This window comes from Pelophylax lessonae (genome assembly GCF_965119305.1).
Source record: "Pelophylax lessonae genome assembly, chromosome: 1".
In the NCBI taxonomy this organism is placed as follows: Eukaryota; Metazoa; Chordata; class Amphibia; order Anura; family Ranidae; genus Pelophylax; species Pelophylax lessonae.
The window spans coordinates 88,347,828-88,368,190 of record NC_138768.1 but is presented as its reverse complement, the minus strand read 5'-3'; the positions used below and the strand labels follow the sequence as shown (position 1 = coordinate 88,368,190).

Genomic DNA, 20,363 nt, shown 5'->3' with positions numbered 1-20,363 from the left:
CCTCTCCACGGACTCTTCTTTCACTGTTTTTCTAGTGTACATTGATATATTGTGACACTATGTATCTAATATAGATTGCTCATTTTTTTGTGTTTTCCACCAAGCGCTGCATACTCTTGTTTTCACACACATAATATAGTTTCACTGTATTTTGTACTAGTGTGATTGTGACTTGAGTTTGCGCTAGTGAGTTAGTTTCTATCCAAAGGAGGTTTAGGGTCCCCGCCACCCCCCCAATAAAGACTTAACCCCCTGACCCCCCCCTGATCACCCCCAGTTAACCCCTTCCGTGCCCTGTCACAGTGTCACTTTTATAGTGTACAGTTTTTTTTTTCTGATCACTATTATTAGTGACACAGGTGACATTAGCTAGTGTTAGTGTCAGTCTAAAAAAGCGCAGATCCCTAACGCATAGTTAGAAATAACCCCTTGATTACCACACACACACACACACGCACATACACTTCCATTACTAGTATAGTGTTTGAACAGATCAATATCTGTTCTGATCAGAACTATACTAGCGTCCCCGTAGTTTAGGGTTCCCAAAACGCGGTGTTTGCACGATCAGCACTGATTCCGGCCAGCACCTGCGTTTAACCCCTCTGCTCAGCCCACCCCACCCAGGCAAGTGTAGTAATCAATAGATTACTGTCACTTACAAAAAAACACAACACACAAAACCGCTGTGTTAGCCGAGTCAGGCTTGATCCCTGCTAGCATTAGCAGTTTTTTTTTTGATAGCGCTTGAAATAGTCCTTGACAACCAGGTGCTTTTATTACCTGTGAGTCGCACTACTGTACCGGTAAATTTAGTTACCAAAATGACCAAACGTTGGTACAGTGGTGAAGAGGTATATAGTATACTGGCCATGTCAGATGAGAGCGATGGGGAAGCCTCACTGGCAGAATCAGGGTCAGTATACAAACCTGATGACGGCAGCGGCTCCCTGACAGATAGCTCCGACGACAGATGGGTCCCTGTTAGACCCAGGCGTACCCGACCCCATTCTGGAGTTGTTGAGATGCAGGAATCGCAGGGTGCTCGTATGGAGCATAGTGTCGGTACTTTGGCCGCTGATCCTTCTGGTGACCTGGCAAGTGTCAGCGGCCTAGTACACCCTGGACCTAGTACAACCAGCACTGCAGTAACACTTGGTGACGTGGCGAGTCCCATAAGTGCAGTTGAAGCTGGTGCAGTGGCTAGCACGAGTAGTGGCCCGCACCCACCGCGTATTCGAAGACAGGCCCATAGAGCCCATAGTGCCCTCCATGATGCGCTGGCATATCCCAATTGGCAACCCACTGATTCTATAGCGCCAGTACTTCCCCCATTCACTGCCCAACCTGGAATCCACATGGAGACAGCTGGTTTTACGCCCCTGAACTTTTTTGAGCTGTTCTTCACGGAAGATCTTTTCAGATCTATTGTGGATCAATCAAATTTATATGCACAACAATTTATCGCCGCCAACCCAAATTCGCCCCTTGCCAGACCATTCGGCTGGAAATCAATAACGGTTTTCGATTTTAAAATCTTTCTGGGCCTTTCCCTCAACATGGGCATAACCAAACAGAGTGAATTGTGGCTATATTGGTCCACTAGCCCACTTCACCATATGCGCATGTACTCTGCCTCCATGTCCAGGGAGAGATAACGAGCAAATTCGGAGATTTTTGAATTTGAGCGACAATTAAATCTGTCGTCCTCGGGGAGACCCTGCATATGATCGGCTCCACAAAATTCGGCCCCTCATAGACCACTTCTATCAGTGGTTTGCAGCCTTGTTCACCCCCGAACAAGTTGTCTGCGTTGACGAGTTCCTGATTAAATTTACTGGCCGCCTTGCTATGAAACAGTACCTCCCCAGCAAGCGTGCCAAGTACGGGGTCAAGCTGTATAAACTGTGTGACAGGGCCACAGGTTATACAGTTAGTTTCCGGGTCTATGAGGGAAAAGATAGCTGTGTGGAGCCCCCCAACTGCCCAGACTACATAGGGAGCAGCGGCAAGATAGTTTGGGACTTGGTGTCACCCTTATCCGGAAACCCCGGCGAAACCCCTCTGTGTCCACGACTACAACCTTAATATGGGAGGGGTGGACCTTAACGACCAGCTTTTGGCGCCGTATTTAGTTACACGTAAAGCCAGACGCTGGTACGGCTATGCTGAATGCCTTTGTCCTATACAGGGCGTCAGGATGCACCGGATCCTTCCGAGAATTCCAGGAAGAGATCATCCTTGCCTACCTGTACCCAGGAGGCATGCCTGCCCAACTTCCCCTTCCAGATGCAGTGAGTCGGCTGCATGAGAGGCATTTTTCACATGTCCTCCCGAGTACCCCTACTCAAAGATACCCCCAAAGAAGATGTCGTGTCTGTAGCAGGCGCAGATATAGGCGTGACTCCCGCTATTATTGTCCCAGATGTCCTGACCAACCTGATCTCTGCATCGGGGAATGTTTCAAGCGCTACCATACACTAGTAGAGTATTAGTGTAGGGTACAGCACGAAACAGTGTAGGGCACACAAACACAGGGTCTCGAAAGATGTTCGATGGCTATCGACATTTTGAGAGACCCAAGCTGGAAAATCGCAGTTCACAGAAAAAACTGTTAGAAAAATAAAAAATCCAAAAACAGTTGTCGTGTCAGTCATTTTATATGTTCTTCTACTCTTCCTACTGTACTTTTACTTTGTTTGTCTTTCATTATTTTGTTTTCATTCTTTTCATTCTTTTGTGAACCTGTTTCTCTTGCAAGTACTCGTCGGCTGCCACATTGATTTTATATATTCTGACACAAACAGTGTTTGCGAACAGCATATATGGATACCTTTGCTGGCAGCAGCTGTGGTGATAGGCTGATTTCAGCACTGCAGTTAAAATACCTTTTAGGTATACGTGGAATATTGTCATGTATACCCATCATTAAATTCAGTGGGTGGTTGTCAAAGATACCCCCAAAGAAGATGTCGTGTCTGTAGCAGGCGCAGATATAGGCGTGACTCCCGCTATTATTGTCCCAGATGTCCTGACCAACCTGATCTCTGCATCAGGGAATGTTTCAAGCGCTACCATACACTAGTAGAGTATTAGTGTAGGGTACAGCACGACACAGTGTAGGGCGCACAAACACAGGGTCTCGAAAGATGTTCGATGGCTATTGACATTTTGAGAGACCCAAGCTGCAAAATCACAGTCGCAAATCGAGAAAAAACAGTTAGAAAGAAAAATAAAAGAATCCAAAAACAGTTGTTGTGTCAGTCATTTGTTATGTTCTTCTACACTTCCTATTGTACTTTTACTGTACTTTGTTTGTTTTTCATTCTTTTGTGAACCTGTTTCTCTTGCAGGTACTCATCGGCTGCCACATTGATTTTATATATTCTGACACAAACAGCGTTTGCGCTCAGCATATATGGATACCTTTGCTGGCAGCAGCTGTGGTGATTTTCTGATTTCAGCACTGCAGTTAAAATCCTATTTAGGTATACGTGGAATAGTGTCGTGTATACCCGTCATTAAATTAAGTGGATGGATGTTTGGCCGGTTAATGATGGGTAATACTACACAATATTCCTGTGCTGATTTCTGATAGGTTCTCTTTTTTTTCGTTCAGCCCACAGGCTGCATGAAAAAAAAAAAAAAAACCTACACTATATGCCAAACAAGGACGATCAATGTACTGGTACGTTGCTGGACTTTGAGTGGTTATACCAGGATGATGCCTGCAGATTTTACAGCCAGCGGTCGGCTTACATGCAAAAGCAATCCTAGTGGATAATTGGCCTCTAGACTGCTTTTACATGCAGTGGGAGGGGACTCCCCCCCCCCCCACCGCCGCCTTCCGCCGCCTTCCGTGGTTTTTCTCAGGCTCTCCTGTCCCACTGGTTAATCCGAGAGTGCAGCCGGTGGTTCAATTATCTAACCATAGAGCTAATTGGAGATGAGAATGGCTCCAATCATCTCTATGGCTTAAGATACCGGAAGCTATGAGCAGTTCATGACTTCTGTTTCAGCAGAAATAAACAGGGCCATCGGGGAAATTGGGAAAGTATTTTATCACACCAATTTTGATGTGGTCAGATGTGTTAAGGTCAGAGGAGAGATCTAGAGTCTAAAAGACCCCAATTTTTTTAAAAAGAGTACCTGTCACTACAGATTGCTATCATAGGGGATATTTAAATTCACTGTGATAACAATAAAAATGATAAAAATAAATGAAAGGAAAGGTGTCAAAATAACATAAAAAAGCAAAATAAAAAAAATAAATAAAAAATCAAGCCCCCCCCCTGTCCCCCTCCCCCTGTCCCCCCGTGCTTGCGCGCATGGCGCACGCAAGCGTTGGTCTAGTGTCATATGTAAACCGCAATTGCAGCATGCATGTGAGGTATCGCTGCGAACGCCAGGTCGAGTGCAATAATTCTTGCAGTAGACCTCCTCTGTAAGTCTAAAGTGGTAACCTGTAAAGACTTTTAAAGGCTTTTAAAAATGTACGTAGATTGTTGCCGCTACACACGTGTGCGCAATTTTTAAAGCATGTCATGTTTGGTATCTATGTACTCGGCATAAGATCATCTTTTAAATTTTACCAAACAAATTGGAATTATATAGTGTATTTGTGCAATAAATTTTTAAAAAATTATTTTTTTTAGCAGAAATTGCGTTTGGAAAATCTGTGCGCAAATACCGTGTGACAAAAAAATTTGCAACATCCACCATTTTATTCTATAGGGCCTCTGCTTTGAAGAAATATATAATGTTTGGGGGTTCAAAGTAATTTTCTAGTAAAAAAAAAATATTTTTCATGTAAACAAAAAGTCACAGAAAAGGCTTGGTTTTCAAGTGGTTAGAAGAGTGGGTGATGTGTGGCTAAGATTGAGCATAAAATGCCGGGACAGTTCAAACACCCCCCAAATGACCCCTTTTTGAAAAGTAGACACCCAAAGCTATTTGCTGATAGGCATATTGAGTCCATGGAGTATTTTATATTTTGCCCTAAGTTTCGGGAAGATGACAATTTTGTTGTTTTTTTTTTTTTCTTTACAGAAAGTTGTCACTAAATGATATATTGCTCACGCATGTGTGAGCAATTTATTATTTAGTGACAACTTTGTGTTAAAAAAAAAAATGTAATTTTGCCGAAACTTGTGGCAAAATATAAAATATTCCATTGACTCACCATGCCTCTCACCAAATAGCTGGGGGTGTCTACTTTTCAAAATGGGGTCATTTGGGGGGGGGGTTTGTGCTATCTTGAAATTTCAGGGCCTCCGAAACTGTGATGGGTAGTGAGGAGTAAAATCAAAAATTTACACCATTAGAAAACCTGAAGATGTTGATTGATTTTCGGGGTCCCGTACACAGGCTCCCAAAAAGTCTCACACATGGGGTATCCCCATACTCAGGAGAAGCGGCAGAATGTATTTTGGGGTGTCATTCCCCATATACCCATGTCATGTGTGAGAAATTTATCTTTTAGTGACAACATTGTGTTAAAAATAAAATAAAAAAAATTGTAATTTTCCCAAAACTTGTGGCAAAATATAAAATATTCCATGGACTCACCATGCCTCTCAGCTAACAGCTTGGGGTGTCTACTTTCCAAAATGGGGTCATTTGGGGGGGTTTTGTGGTATCTTGACATTTCAGGGCCTCCTAAACCGTTATAGGTAGTGAGAAAATGCAATGAAAAATGTACGCCCTTTGAAATTCTGATGGTGGTGATTTGTTTTTCGGGCTCCCGTACACTGCTAGGCTCCCAAAAAGTCTCATATATGTGGTATCCCTGTACTCAGGAGAAGCAGCAGAATATATGTTGGGGTGTAATTACACATATACCCATGGCATGTGTGAGCAATATATCATTTCAATGACAACTTTGTGTAAAAATTTTTTTTTTTTTTAAGTCATTTTTCAAACACCTGTGACAAAAAAATGAAATATTCAATGAGCTCAACATGCCTCCCGGAACATTCCTTAGGATGTCTACTTTCCAAAAAGTGGTAGTTTGGGGGGTTTTTTTTACTGCCCTGCCATTTTAGCACTTCATGAAATGAGATAGGCAGTCAGAAATTAAAGCTGCGTAAATTTCAGTATTTACACCATAGTTTGTAGACGCTATAACTTTTGCGCAAACCAATAAAAATATGCTCATTGAATTTTTTTTTGTCAAAGACATGTAGCTAAATACATTTTGGCCAAAAAATATGATATAAATTGAGTATATGGGATATTTTTTAAAAGACAAAGAAAATGTAATTTTTTTGAAAAATTTTCGCTCTTTTTTTATTAATATCGCAAAAAATAAAAAGCGCAGAGGTGATCAAATACCACCAAAAGAAAGCTCTGTTTGTGGGAAAAAAAGGACGTAAATTTCGTTTGGGTACAGCATTGCATGACTGCGCAATTGTCAGTTAAAACCACACAGTGCAAAGTTGAAAAAAGGGGTCTGGTCAGGAAGGGGTTAAAATCTTCTGGGGCTTAAGCTGCAGGCATCATTCAGATATCCCCACTCAAAGCCCAGTATGATGCAGGGGCCGTGGGCATCGTGCAGGAGATGCAGGGTCTGCAGGCATGGTGCAGGAGATGCAGGGGCTGCGGGCATGGTGCAGGAGCCACAGGCATGGTGCAGGAGATGCATGGGCCGCGGGCATGGTGCAGGAGATGCAGGGGCCATGGGCACGGTGCAGGAGATGCAGGGGCCACGGGCCTGGTGCAGGAGATGCATGGGCCACGGCATGGTGCAGAGGCTGCTTGCATGGTGCAGGAGATGCAGGGGCTGCGGACATGGAGCAAGAGATGCAGGGGCTGCGGGCATGGTGCAGTAGATGCAGGGCTGCGGGCAGGGTGTAGGTGATGCAGGGCTGTGGGCATGATGCAGGGCTGTGGGCATGGTACAGGAGATTCTCCTGGAGAATTTCCTGTACCATGCCTGCAGCACTGCAGGGGCTGAGGAGAGATCTCAAGTACTGTTTGCATTTAAAAATGGCGCCACCATGCGCAGTGTACCTGTCGGGCCAGCGGCGGGCATTTTTTTTCAGGTGCCGGTGCCGCGATGCTGGGTTGATCTTCAGCCAGCCCCAGGGCAGGGGGACTTGCCCTGGCAACGCCTGCTGTGACTCATCGGACGAGTCTCGTCCTGTGAGTAACTGACTGCGAGCTGTGATGGCCGCATGGCGCCCCTGTTGCCCATGGCGCCCTGTGCGACTGCACAGCTCGCACACCCAAAAGGCCGGCCCTGACAGTGCACAACAGTGGCATAAGGATTAGCGGGATGAACCACAGCACCAAACAGGGAACCAGGCATCTGACACACCTGAAAGCAAAGTATACCAGCATCACCTGAAGCTCTTTATTATAGCAAACATTTAGCAGACCATCTGCATGAAAGATAAGTATAAACCTTCTTTTTACAGAACTCTTTTGTTTTATTAACACCGTGAATAAAGTTTTTGCATATTTTTTTCCCTTTGTTTATTAAGGTCAGGATTAAATATTCATGTTTTCCTTTTTTTAATTCAGGTAAATATGAGCTATTGCATGTGAATATTTTGCATTTCTGTTTCAAGCCAGCAGGTGGAGTTTTAGGGGCCAAAAACCTACTGCAAATAGGCTGTTCACTGGGCAGGTGAAGTTGCATCTTGAAAGAGAATTTTCCTCAAAACTTAGGGATTGTGGTCAAATTTCACTTGGTAAAAAAATACCCAGTCACATGCAAGGAAAATAAATACAAGCCTTTTTGCTTACACATGATTGGATGATGGAAGTCAGCAGAACTTCACCACATTCACTAAGCTCTTGGGAAAATTCCCTTGCAAAGTAAGCAGCCTATAAATCTCTAATAAAGTAAGGCGCTGGTATACCAAGACTTCCCTTTTCTAGTGTACGTATATAACAAACAGGTGAGTATATATTAAATCCCCACAAATATTTTATAATAAAAGTGAAAAACACGGAATATTAGCACTAAATGGCCAAAAGTATATTCTTAATGTTATCAGTCCACTATAAGATAAAGTGCCGATAGATTTGTGATATTCTCCAAACGCTGTGACAACAACCAGTAAATGGATAAATGTGCTCTTCTTCCTTAACCACTTTAAGACCGGAAGGATTTGCCCCCTTAATGACCAGGCCCTATTTTGCAATTTGTGGTGGATTTACTATTCACAGTCTGACTCTATCATTATCTTTTACCATTTGGTCTCTATATCACTTCCTAATCCCAGCTACCCTTCTCTCTTTCTATACATTTCCCACACTTTGTTATACCTTTCTACATTGTTGGATCACCTTAGTGATACACTATTTTATTTGCGCTATTTGTTAATTGCATAGATTACAGCATACTTACATACAATCCAACTCATTTCCTTCCCATACATCCCCTGCTTGGGCTGGATTCTCAGTGATACATCTAGATTTTTTATATCTATATAATTATTTCTACTTTCTTGACATCTTTTGTGATACATTAATTATACTCTTACACCGCTATACTCCACTGAGATATATATATACATATATATACTTGTTTATTTATTTCCAGCCCATGCTCTACCACCGAGCAGAAATTTTCTACCCCACAATCTCCGCCTCCCTCGCCTGGCTTTCTGCTGTGTCCGCCACTCGTTTAGCCCTGTCAGCTCCCGTTTTAGATTATGGCAGCCTCCGCCTCAAGGCGGCATGAACTCATCATCTCTTTTGGGCTACATGTGAGTGTGATTCTCCCAATATTGGTTTTCACATACAGATGTTGAAATTTCACACTCACTGGTTGAATCATCCATTAACATGCTGTTTACTGCTTTACTTTTAGATATATTTTATCTCATATACACTCCTGATGAGTGAGCATACTCAAGACTCACGAAACGCGTCGAGTTTCCACAATATATGAGTTTAACATATGATATTTATTTGTATAACTGATGTTACCATTTTTTATGCCCATTACGCTGTATACGTATGTATTATTTTAATATTGTTGTTACATTCCATGTACGACTGCACTAATAAAAATCTGCTGATTTATTGCCAATTCCCAGTTATGGTTACTTAGTGTGAACACCTCACTCAAAGTCCCACCCAAGGGCACCCCTTTTTCTTGTATTGATTCGGGATGGAGGTGTTCACATTGGACAGCGCGTGATCATTTTATTTTATTTTATATTTTGCAATTTGGCACTGCGTTACTTTAATGGACAATTGCGCGGTCGTGCAACACTGTACCCAAATAAAATTGATGTCCTTTTTTCCCACAAATTGAGCTTTCTTTTGGTGGTATTTGATCACCTGTGCGATTTTTTTTTTTTTAATTTTTGCGCTATAAACAAAAAAGAGCAACAATTTTGAAAAAAAATAAATACATTTTTCACATTCTGCTATATAACATTCTCAAAAAAAAAAATTAAAAATCTAAATTGTTTAACATTTTAGGCCAATTTGTTTTCTGCTACATATTTTTGGTAAAAAAAAAACGCAATAAGCGTATTTTGATTGGTTTGCGCAAATGTTATCGCGTCTACTAACTACCGGAAAGATTTAGGTCACTGGCAGGGAAGGGGTTAACATTATGGGTGATCAATGGGTTAAATGTGGGCCTTGGGGAGTGATTCTAACTGTGGGGGGCAGGGCTTGTTGAATGATAATAGAGACCTGTGATCCTATATAGAAGGATCTCAGGGGCTCTTTGATCAGTCCAGGGAGAAGAACGGTCAGCTGTGTTCACAACAGCTGACCGTCCTCTCCCAGCGAGGAGCGATCGCGGGTGTCAGGCGGCAATCAGAGCCGTCTGCCCCGTGCATCGGCTTACCCACTTCGGCTCGCCCCCTAGCCTCCTGAGAGCGAGCAACGTATACCTACGTCGCTTTGCCCAGGAGTGGCTGCCTGCCGCAGTATATCTGCGGTGGGCGGTCGTAAAGTGGTTAAATAAAGTGCTCTACCTCGTGAAAAGCAAAATAAATGCTCTCACCAGAGTCCCCCCCGTCCCAAGGACCACTAAGCTTTATAAGGATAGGGTTATAAGCAGCGGCGGCCTGTCCATAGGGGGCGCAGGGGCGCCGCCCCCCCCAAAAAAGAAGAAGAAAAAAAGATAAAAAAAAAAAATTGCCATTTTTAGTCCACTACGGGCGCCGGACCTAGTGGTGGGTATGGGGGGGGGGGGGTGGGATTTTGCCACCCACGTGAGGGAGACAGAGGCGCCGATTGGCGGCCTTCTGGGGGTCATCGGGCGCAGAGCAATGCGCCCCACACTCTCCACTTTCCTGATGTCCTGCTTGTAATTGGTCCAGACTCCAGCCTGGACCAATCACACAGGAGGACATCCCGGGACGTGGTGACGTCATGTGACACGTCCCGGCATCACATGACCACCTTCCCGCCCGCCGGCGCCATCAGAGACTGGGAGAGAGATGCTCAGCAGTGCGAGTGGAGACGAAGTTCATGGTCTGTGTGAGCTGAGTAGTCGACTCAGCAGCAGCAGCACCAGTTACCATCCGGTCCGTCCGGCCGTGACTCTGAGTCAGATAAGTTAGTGATGCGGGGGGGGCGCCAGCAGCCCGACCAGCAGCCCGGCCAGCCCGACCAGCAGCCCGACCAGCCCAACCAGCAGCCCGACTAGCCCGGCCAGCCAACACAACAGCCCAACACACTGCCTGTCATCATCATCATTAACATCATGTCACTGACTGACACTGACACTCACTGTCAGCTTTGAAGGGGGCACGCACGCACGCTGGTCTCTCTGCATTGATGGGGGGAGGGCACGGCAGACAAGCTGGTGGACTCACTGAGACTGACTGCATTGCCATTGATGATGGGGGGCACAGCAAGCTAGTGGTCAGGTCACTGCATTGATGATGGGGGCACGCAAGCTGGTGGTCAGGTGGTCACTGCATTGATGATGGGGGGCACGGCAAGCTGGTGGTCACTGCTGCATTGATGATCATGGGGGCACTGCAAGCTGGTGGTCACTGCTGCATTGATGATGGGGGGCACGGCAAGCTGGTGGTCACTGGCACTGCATTGATGATGGTCCTGGGGGCACGCCAAGCTGGTCACTACATTGAAGGGGGCATGTACGCTGGTCACTACATTGAAAGGGGGCATGTAAGCTGGTCACTACATTGAAAGGGTGCATGTACGCTGGTCACTACATTGAAGGGGGCATGTACGCTAGTCACTACATTGAAGGGGGCATGTATGCTGGTCACTACATTGAAAGGGGGCATGTATGCTGGTCACTGCATTGAAGGGGGCATGTATGCTGGTCACTATATTGAAGGGGGCATGTATGCTGGTCACTGCATTGAAGGGGGCATGTACGCTGGTCACTACATTGAAAGGGGGCATGTACGCTGGTCACTACATTGAAGGGGGCATGTATGCTGGTCACTACATTGAAAGGGGGCATGTATGCTGGTCACTACATTGAAGGGGCATCTATGCTGGTCACTACATTGAAAGGGGGCATGTATGCTCGTCACTGCATTGAAGGGGGCATGTATGCTGGTCACTATATTGAAGGGGGCATGTTTGCTGGTCACTACATTGAAAGGGGGCATGTACACTGGTCACTACATTGAAAGGGGGTCTGTACTGTGGGGTTAGTGCTAGGGGGCCTGTACTGTGGGGTTTGTGCTAGGGGGTCTGTACTGTGGGATTAGTGCTAGGGGGTCTGTACTGTGGGGTTTGTGCTAGGGGGCCTGTACTGTGGGATTAGTGCTAGGGGGCCTGTACTGTGGGGTTTGTGCTAGGGGGTCTGTACTGTTGGATTAGTGCTAGGGGGTCTGTACTGTGGGGTTTGTGCTAGGGGGCCTGTACTGTGGGGTTTGTGCTAGGGGGCCTGTACTGTGGGGTTTGTGCTAGGGGGTCTGTACTGTGGGGTTTGTGCTAGGGGCCTGAACTGCGGGGTTTGTGCTAGGGGGCCTGTACTGTGAGATTAGTGCTAGGGGGTCTGTACTGTGGGGTTTTTGCTTGGGGGTCTGTACTGTGGGATTAGTGCTAGGGGGCCTGTACTGTGGGGTTTGTGCTAGGGGGCCTGTACTGTGGGGTTTATGCTAGGGGGGTCTGTACTGTGGGGTTTGTGCTAGGGGGGTCTGTACTGTGGGGTTTGTGCTAGGGGGCCTGTACTGTTGGATTAGTGCTAGGGGGCCTGTGATGTGGGGTTTGTGCTAGGGGGCCTGTACTGTGGGGTTTGTGCTAGGGGGCCTGTACTGTGGGGTTTGTGCTAGGGGGCCTGTATTGTGGGATTAGTGCTAGGGGGTCTGTACTGTGGGATTTGTGCTAGGGGGTTTGTGCAGGGTTTGTGCTTGAGGGGTTTGTGCTGGGGGGGTTTGTACTGTGGGGTTTGTGCCACTCTCAGTCAGTGTATCCCATAATAGGGTGTCTCTCACAGTATATCCCATAATAGGGCCCTTGCTCCCTATTATGGGATATACTAGTACTGATGGACCCCTTAATATGTGATATATTGGGAGAATTTGTTCACACAAGCAAAATACAGGGGACAAAATGGGTGGAGTCTATAATGGGTGTGGCTTCTGAGAAATGGGAGGGGCCAAAATGGAAGGGCAGGGTCTTGCGCCCCACCATCTTAAAACTTCACCAGCCGCCACTGGTTATAAGACATCCAGAAATCCTTCCACCACAATCACTCTAAGCCTTGGTACACAACCTCCTCTCAGACAGCAGATTGCATGCGACATAAAGGCAAGAAAACACGATGATCGTGCAACACCGTTTTATCAAAAATAGCCCCTCAGTAATATCTCTAGGTATTATGCTTATCACAAAAATTATCGGCACTTTATCTTACAGTGGATTGATAAAATTAAGAATATACTTTTGGTCATTTAGTGCTAATATTCTGTTTCTTTTCAGTTTTTCACTTTTATTGTAAATTATTTGTGGGGATTTGATATATACTCACTAGTGTTGAGCGAACACGGACTGTATTATTCGTGTTCGTACCGAATAATTGGATTTTTGTTACCCGAACACGGACACGGACACTTTACTGTATGTTCGGGTAAAAAATCCGTGTTCGGTCGTTTTATTTCCGGGTTTTGCATGTTTTGGCGCTCTTTTCATGGCGGGCTTTCAACAGCCAATCAACAATCGTTTAACTGGTGTGCCTTAAGCTATCCCAGCCATGCCTGCAAATGTATGAGTAGCTGTGATTGGCCGTCTGAAGCATGTGACCAAGTCTTTATAAGTTCGAGGCAGCCGCAGCGGCGTCATTCTGCTGCTTAGCTCAGGGACAGAGCACACATACGTGCTGGCTGCTGATTAGGGAAAGACAGGCAGGGAAAACGAATTGGTGTCCGGATAGAATTTAGGGTCAGGTCGGAGTGTTTAGGCAGGGCGAGTTGTAGGCATTTCAGGGATAGAGTCTGCTGAATTATAGGGTCAGTGTGTTCTACAAACTACAATCGATATTGCTGTGTGGTGTGGGATAGGAGATAGGCAGGTGTCAGTGATCCACATCCATTTTTCTGTGTGTGGGCTGCAGTGAACACAATCTTTTTGGGGTGCAGTGAACACAATCCTTTTGGGGTGCAGTGAACAAAATCTTTGTGGGGTACAGTGAACACAATCTTTGTGGGGTGCAGTGAAGACAATCCTTGTGGGGTGCATTGAAGACAATCCTTGTGGGGTACAGTGAACACAATCTTTGTGGGGTGCAGTGAAGACAATCCTTTTGGGGTGCAGTGAACACAATCTTTGTGGGGTACAGTGAACAAAATCTTTGTGGGGTACAGTGAACACAATCTTTGTGGGGTGCAGTGAAGACAATCCTTCTGGGGTGCAGTGAAGACAATCCTTGTGGGGTGCAGTGAACAAAATCTTTGGGGGTACAGTGAACACAATCTTTGTGGGGTACAGTGAACACAATCTTTGTGGGGTGCAGTGAAGACAATCCTTGTGGGGTGCAGTGAAGACAATCCTTGTGGGGTACAGTGAACACAATCTTTGTGGGGTACAGTGAACACAATCTTTGTGGGGTGCAGTGAAGACAATCCTTTTGGGGTGCAGTGAACACAATCTTTGTGGGGTACAGTGAACACAATCTTTGTGGGGTGCATTGAAGACAATCCTTGTGGGGTGCAGTGAAGACAATCCTTGTGGGGTACAGTGAACACAATCTTTGTGGGGTGCAGTGAAGACAATCCTTTTGGGGTGCAGTGAACAAAATCTTTGTGGGGTACAGTGAACACAATCTTTGTGGGGTACAGTGAACACAATCTTTGTGGGGTGCAATGAAGACAATCCTTGTGGGGTACAGTGAACACAATCTTTGTGGGGTGCATTGAAGACAATCCTTGTGGGGTACAGTGAACACAATCTTTGTGGGGTGCAGTGAAGACAATCCTTCTGGGGTGCAGTGAAGACAATCCTTGTGGGGTGCAGTGAACAAAATCTTTGGGGGTACAGTGAACACAATCTTTGTGGGGTACAGTGAACACAATCTTTGTGGGGTGCAGTGAAGACAATCCTTGTGGGGTGCAGTGAACAAAATCTTTGTGGGGTACAGTGAACACAATCTTTGTGGGGTGCAGTGAAGACAATCCTTCTGGGGTGCAGTGAAGACAATCCTTGTGGGGTGCAGTGAACAAAATCTTTGGGGGTACAGTGAACACAATCTTTGTGGGGTACAGTGAACACAATCTTTGTGGGGTGCAGTGAAGACAATCCTTGTGGGGTGCAGTGAAGACAATCCTTGTGGGGTGCAGTGAACAAAATCTTTGGGGGGTACAGTGAACACAATCTTTGTGGGGTGCAGTGAAGACAATCCTTTTGGGGTGCAGTGAACACAATCTTTGTGGGGTACAGTGAACACAATCTTTGTGGGGTGCATTGAAGACAATCCTTGTGGGGTGCAGTGAAGACAATCCTTGTGGGGTACAGTGAACACAATCTTTGTGGGGTGCAGTGAAGACAATCCTTTTGGGGTGCAGTGAACAAAATCTTTGTGGGGTACAGTGAACACAATCTTTGTGGGGTACAGTGAACACAATCTTTGTGGGGTGCAATGAAGACAATCCTTGTGGGGTGCAGTGAAGACAATCCTTGTGGGGTGCAGTGAACAAAATCTTTGGGGGGTACAGTGAACACAATCTTTGTGGGGTACAGTGAACACAATCTTTGTGGGGTGCAGTGAAGACAATCCTTGTGGGGTGCAGTGAAGACAATCCTTGTGGGGTACAGTGAACACAATCTTTGTGGGGTGCAGTGAAGACAATCCTTGTGGGGTGCAGTGACGACAATCCTTGTGGGGTGCAGTGAACAAAATCTTTGTGGGGTACAGTGAACACAATCTTTGTGGGGTGCAGTGAACAAAATCTTTGGGGGGTACAGTGAACACAATCTTTGTGGATTACAGTGAACACAATCTTTGTGGGGTGCAGTGAAGACAATCCTTTTGGGGTGCAGTGAACACAATCTTTGTGGGGTACAGTGAACACAATCTCATACTTCTGAAGATTTGAGGGTGCTGCCTGTTTCATCCTCCTCCTCCTCATCCATCCTTTTAGGGGTACAAACAATAGTAATTGGGGCCTAGTGTGCTTCTGTACGTGTGAAAAACATACACTTTTTTTTGATCATATTTCCTATTCCGCTATTCAATAAAAACCTTTGGGGATCAATTAAATTGCGGAATAGTCTGTGTCGGTACGTGTGAGATCCACCTTTCCAAGTTTTTGGGGTTCATCTCATACTTCTGAAGCTTTGAGGGTGCTGCCTGTTCCATACTCCTCCTCCTCCTCCTCCATCCTTTTAGGTGTACAAACAATAGTAATTGGGGCCTAGTGTGCTTCTGTACGTGTGAGATACATACACTTTTTTTGATCATATTTCCTATTCCGCTATTCAATAAAAACCTTTGGGGATCAATTAAATTGCGGAATAGTCTGTGTCGGTACGTGTGAGATCCACCTTTCCAAGTTTTTGGGGTTCATCTCATACTTCTGAAGCTTTGAGGGTGCTGCCTGTTCCATACTCCTCTTCCTCCTCCTCCTCCTTCCTTTTAGGTGTACAAACAATAGTAATTGGGGCCTAGTGTGCTTCTGTACGTGTGAGATACATACACTTTTTTTGATCATATTTCCTATTCCGCTATTCAATAAAAACCTTTGGGGATCAATTAAATTGCGGAATAGTCTGTGTCGGTACGTGTGAGATCCACCTTTCCAAGTTTTTGGGGTTCATCTCATACTTCTGAAGCTTTGAGGGTGCTGCCTGTTCCATACTCCTCCTCCTCCTCCTCCATCCTTTTAGGTGTACAAACAATAGTAATTGGGGCCTAGTGTGCTTCTGTACGTGTGAGATACATACACTTTTTTTGATCATATTTCCTATTCCGCTATTCAATAAAAACCTTTGGGGATCAATTAAATTGCGGAATAGTCTGTGTCGGTACGTGTGAGATCCACCTTTCCAAGTTTTTGAGGTTCATCTCATACTTCTGAAGATTTGAGGGTGCTGCCTGTTCCATACTCCTCCTCCTCCTCATCCATCCTTTTAGGTGTACAAACAATAGTAATTGGGGCCTAGTGTGCTTCTGTACGTGTGAGATACATACACTTTTTTTGATCATATTTCCCATTCCGCTATTCAATAAAAACCTTTGGGGATCAATTAAATTGCGGAATAGTCTGTGTCGGTACGTGTGAGATCCACCTTTCCAAGTTTTTGAGGTTCATCTCATACTTCTGAAGATTTGAGGGTGCTGCCTGTTCCATACTCCTCTTCCTCATCCTCCCTTTAGGGTAGGAAAAAATTTAATCGGGCCTAGTCTGTGTTTGTACGTGTGAGATAAACAGTTTTTTATCCTATTCCGCTATTCAATACACACCCTTTTGGTGTAAAAAACATTAAATTGCGGCATAGTTTGCATATTTGACTGTGAGATACACCCGTGCGATACTGTTGTTCTTTTGTTCTGCTATTCAATAAAGACCTTTCTAGGGCAAGATCTTAAATTTCAGAAATATGAGGAGAGCGTCAAATAGGGGCCGTGGCCAGGGTCGTGGTGCTGCTGCTAGAGCTCCTGTTGCAAGGAGAGGACGTGGTCGATCTGTGCCAGCTACACGCACAAGTGAAACACCTTCCTCAAGTGTGAGTAGGCGACAGAACCTGCAGCAGTATTTGGTAGGGCATCATACGCCTCTAGAAGTGATGAGGCCAGAACACAGAGAGGCGATAGTAGATTGGTTTGCTGCTGACAGTGCCTCCAGTTCCTTCACATTGTCTCCCACCCAGTCTACTGCAGAAAGGTCAGAGTTGGCACCTGCAGCCAATGTCCAACCGTCTTTCACCTCACCCCCTTGCAAATCAGGCAAGCAGTCTGAGCCCCAAGCCATACAGCAGTCTCTTATTCTTTTTGAGGACTCTGTCAGCAGGGTTTCCCAGGGCCATCCACCTAGCCCTGCCCCAGAAGTGTAAGAGATTGAGTGCAGCGATGCCCAACCACTTATTTCTCAAGATGAGTACATGGAAGGACCATCACAGCACGTCTCCGATGATGACGATACGCAGGTGCCAACTGCTGCGGCGTTCAGCATTGTGGAGACCGACAGGGAGGGCAGGGGTGAAGACTGGGTGGAAGATGATGTGGAGGACGATGAGGTCCTCGACCCCACATGGAATGAAGGTCATGCAGGTGACCTGAGTATTTTGGAGGAAGAGGCGGTGGTCGCACAGAGCCACCAGCACAGCAGAAGAGGGAGCAGGGTGCAGAAGCGGAGCGGCCGTGCCCTAGACACTACGCCTGCTACTGCCCAACGCAGCAAGGGAACGAGCGCACCAAAGTCAGCTCAAAAGAGTTCTCTAGCGTGGAAGTTCTTTAGAAAATGTGCTAATGACAGGACACGAGTGGTTTGCACCCTGTGCAATCACAGCCTGAAGCGAGGCATAAACCTTCTCAACCTGAGCACAACCTGCATGATCAGGCATCTAAGTGCAAAGCACGAGCTGCAGTGGAGTACACACCTTCAAAACCAAGAAACGTCTCTGGCTCATCCTGCTTCCTCTTCTGCTGCAGTCTCGGCTGCTCCAGCCACCTCTGTAGTCATACCGGCACCTGCCACCCCGCAAACAGACGATCTGTCAGCAACACCACCACCTGGGTCACCAACAACCATCTCCACAATGTCCCGTGGAAGTGTTCAGCTTTCCATCTCCCAAACACTTGAGAGGAAGAGGAAGTACCCCCCTACCCACCCGCGATCCCTGGCCCTGAATGCCAGCATTTCACAATTATTGGCCTTTGAAATGCTGTCATTCCGTCTGGTGGAGACGCCCAGTTTTAAAAAGCTTATGTCGGTAGCTGTCCCACAGTACGTCGTGCCCAGCCGCCACTACTTTTCCAGGCAAGCCATCCCTTCCCTGCACAACCAAGTGGGGGAAAAAATCAGGTGTGCACTGCGCAACGCCATCTGTGCCAAGGTCCACCTAACTACCGATACGTGGACCAGTAAGCACGGTCAGGGGCGTTATATCTCCCTAACGGCACACTGGGTAAATGCAGTGGCGGATGGGCCTGAGGCGGATAGCAATTTGGCGCATGTCCTTCCACCACCGAGGATTGCAGGGCGCTTCAGTTTGCCTCCTGTTCCTAACTCATCCTACTCCGCTACCTCATCCTCTACCGCCTCCTCATCCGGACAGCGTAATACCTTCACCACCAACTTCAGCACGGCCAGGGCTAAACGACAGCAGACAGTTTTACAACTTGCCTGTTTGGGGGACAAACCACACACCGCGCAGGAGTTGTGGAGGAGCATGGAACAGCAGACAAATGAGTGGTTGCTGCCAGCGAGCCTCAAGCCCGGCCTGGTGGTGTGCGATAATGGGCGAAATCTCATAGCAGCTCTGGGCCTAGCCGGTTTGACGCACATCCCTTGCCTGGCGCATGTGCTGAATTTGGTGGTGCAGAGGTTCCTTAAAAACTACCCCGATATGTCAGAGCTGCTGCAGAAAGTGCGGGCCATTCTCACCCTGCTGCTGCTCGCCTGGCAGCGCTGCAGCGTAACTTCGGCCTTCCCGCTCACCGCCTCATATGTGACGTGCCCACAAGGTGGAACTCCACCTTGCACATGCTGCAAAGACTGTGCGAGCAGCAGCAGGCCATAGTGGAGTTTCAGCTGCAGCACGCACGCGTGAGTCGCTCTGCGGAACAGCACCACTTCACCACCAATAACTGGGCCTCCATGCGAGACCTGTGTGCCTTGTTACGCTGTTTTGAGTACTCCACCAACATGGCCAGTGGCAATGACGCCGTTCTCAGCTTAACTATCCCACTTCTATGCCTCCTTGAAAAAACAATTCGGGCGATGATGGAAGAGGATGTGGCACAGGATGAGGAGGAGGATGAAGAGGTAACATTTCAAAGGCTTTCAGGGCAGTCATTCGCAAGGGGCTCCGAGGGTGGGTTCCTGCACACACAAATGCCAGGGACACAATTGTCCAGCAGGGGCACAGTTCTGGAGGATGAGGAGGAGGAGGAGCTGGAGGAGGAGCTGGAGGAGGAGATGGAACCATGTTCACAGCAGGGTGGCATCCAGGCCAGCTCATGGCCATCACTGGTGCGTGGCTGGGGGGATACAGAGGACACGGACGATACACCTCCCACAGAGGACAGCCTTTCGTCGCCTCTGGGCAGCCTGGCACACATGAGCGATTACATGCTGCAGTGTCTTCACAACGACCACCGAGTTGCCCACATTCTAACTTGTGCTGATTACTGGGTGGCCACGCTGCTGGATCCCCGTTACAAGGACAACGTACCATCCTTAATTCACTCACTGGAGCGCGATCGCAAGATGCGCGAGTACAAGCGCACGCTGGTAGATGCGATGCTGCTGGCATTCCCATCTGACAGCGGGGCCACAGTGGAAGCACAAGGCAGAGGAGGAGGAGGAGGAGGTCGCCAACGCAACCAGGGCACCGCCAGCACCTCAGAAGGCAGGGTTAGCATGGCCGAAATGTAGAAAAGCTTTGTCAGCACGCCACAACAAACAGCAGCACCAGCAGCTCAGATGGAACGTCTTAGCAGGAGGCAGCATTTTATCAACATGGTGGAGCAGTATGTGTGCACACGCCTACATGTAGTGAATGAGGGGTCTGCCCCCTTCAACTTCTGGGTCTCCAAATTGGGCACATGGCCTGAGCTTGCCCTTTACGCCTTGGAGGTGCTGGCGTGCCCTGCAGCCAGTGTATTATCTGAACGGGTATTTAGCACGGCTGGGGGCGTTATAACAGACAATCGCAGCCGCCTGTCCAGAGACAATGTGGACAAGCTCACGTTCATTAAAATGAACCAGGCATGGATCCCACGGGACTTTTCCGTACCTTGT

General features: G+C 46.8%; 2 protein-coding genes across 2 annotated transcripts in view; one reads left to right on the top strand and one right to left on the bottom strand.

Moving 5' to 3' along the window:
• Positions 1-20,363, top strand: part of HMGCS1 (3-hydroxy-3-methylglutaryl-CoA synthase 1) — a 367,459-nt gene that overhangs the window by 177,640 nt on the left and 169,456 nt on the right. The window lies entirely within an intron of this gene.
• Positions 1-20,363, bottom strand: part of LOC309543438 (complement component receptor 1-like protein) — a gene marked incomplete at its 3' end in the record, with an annotated part of 147,562 nt that overhangs the window by 108,758 nt on the left and 18,441 nt on the right. The window lies entirely within an intron of this gene.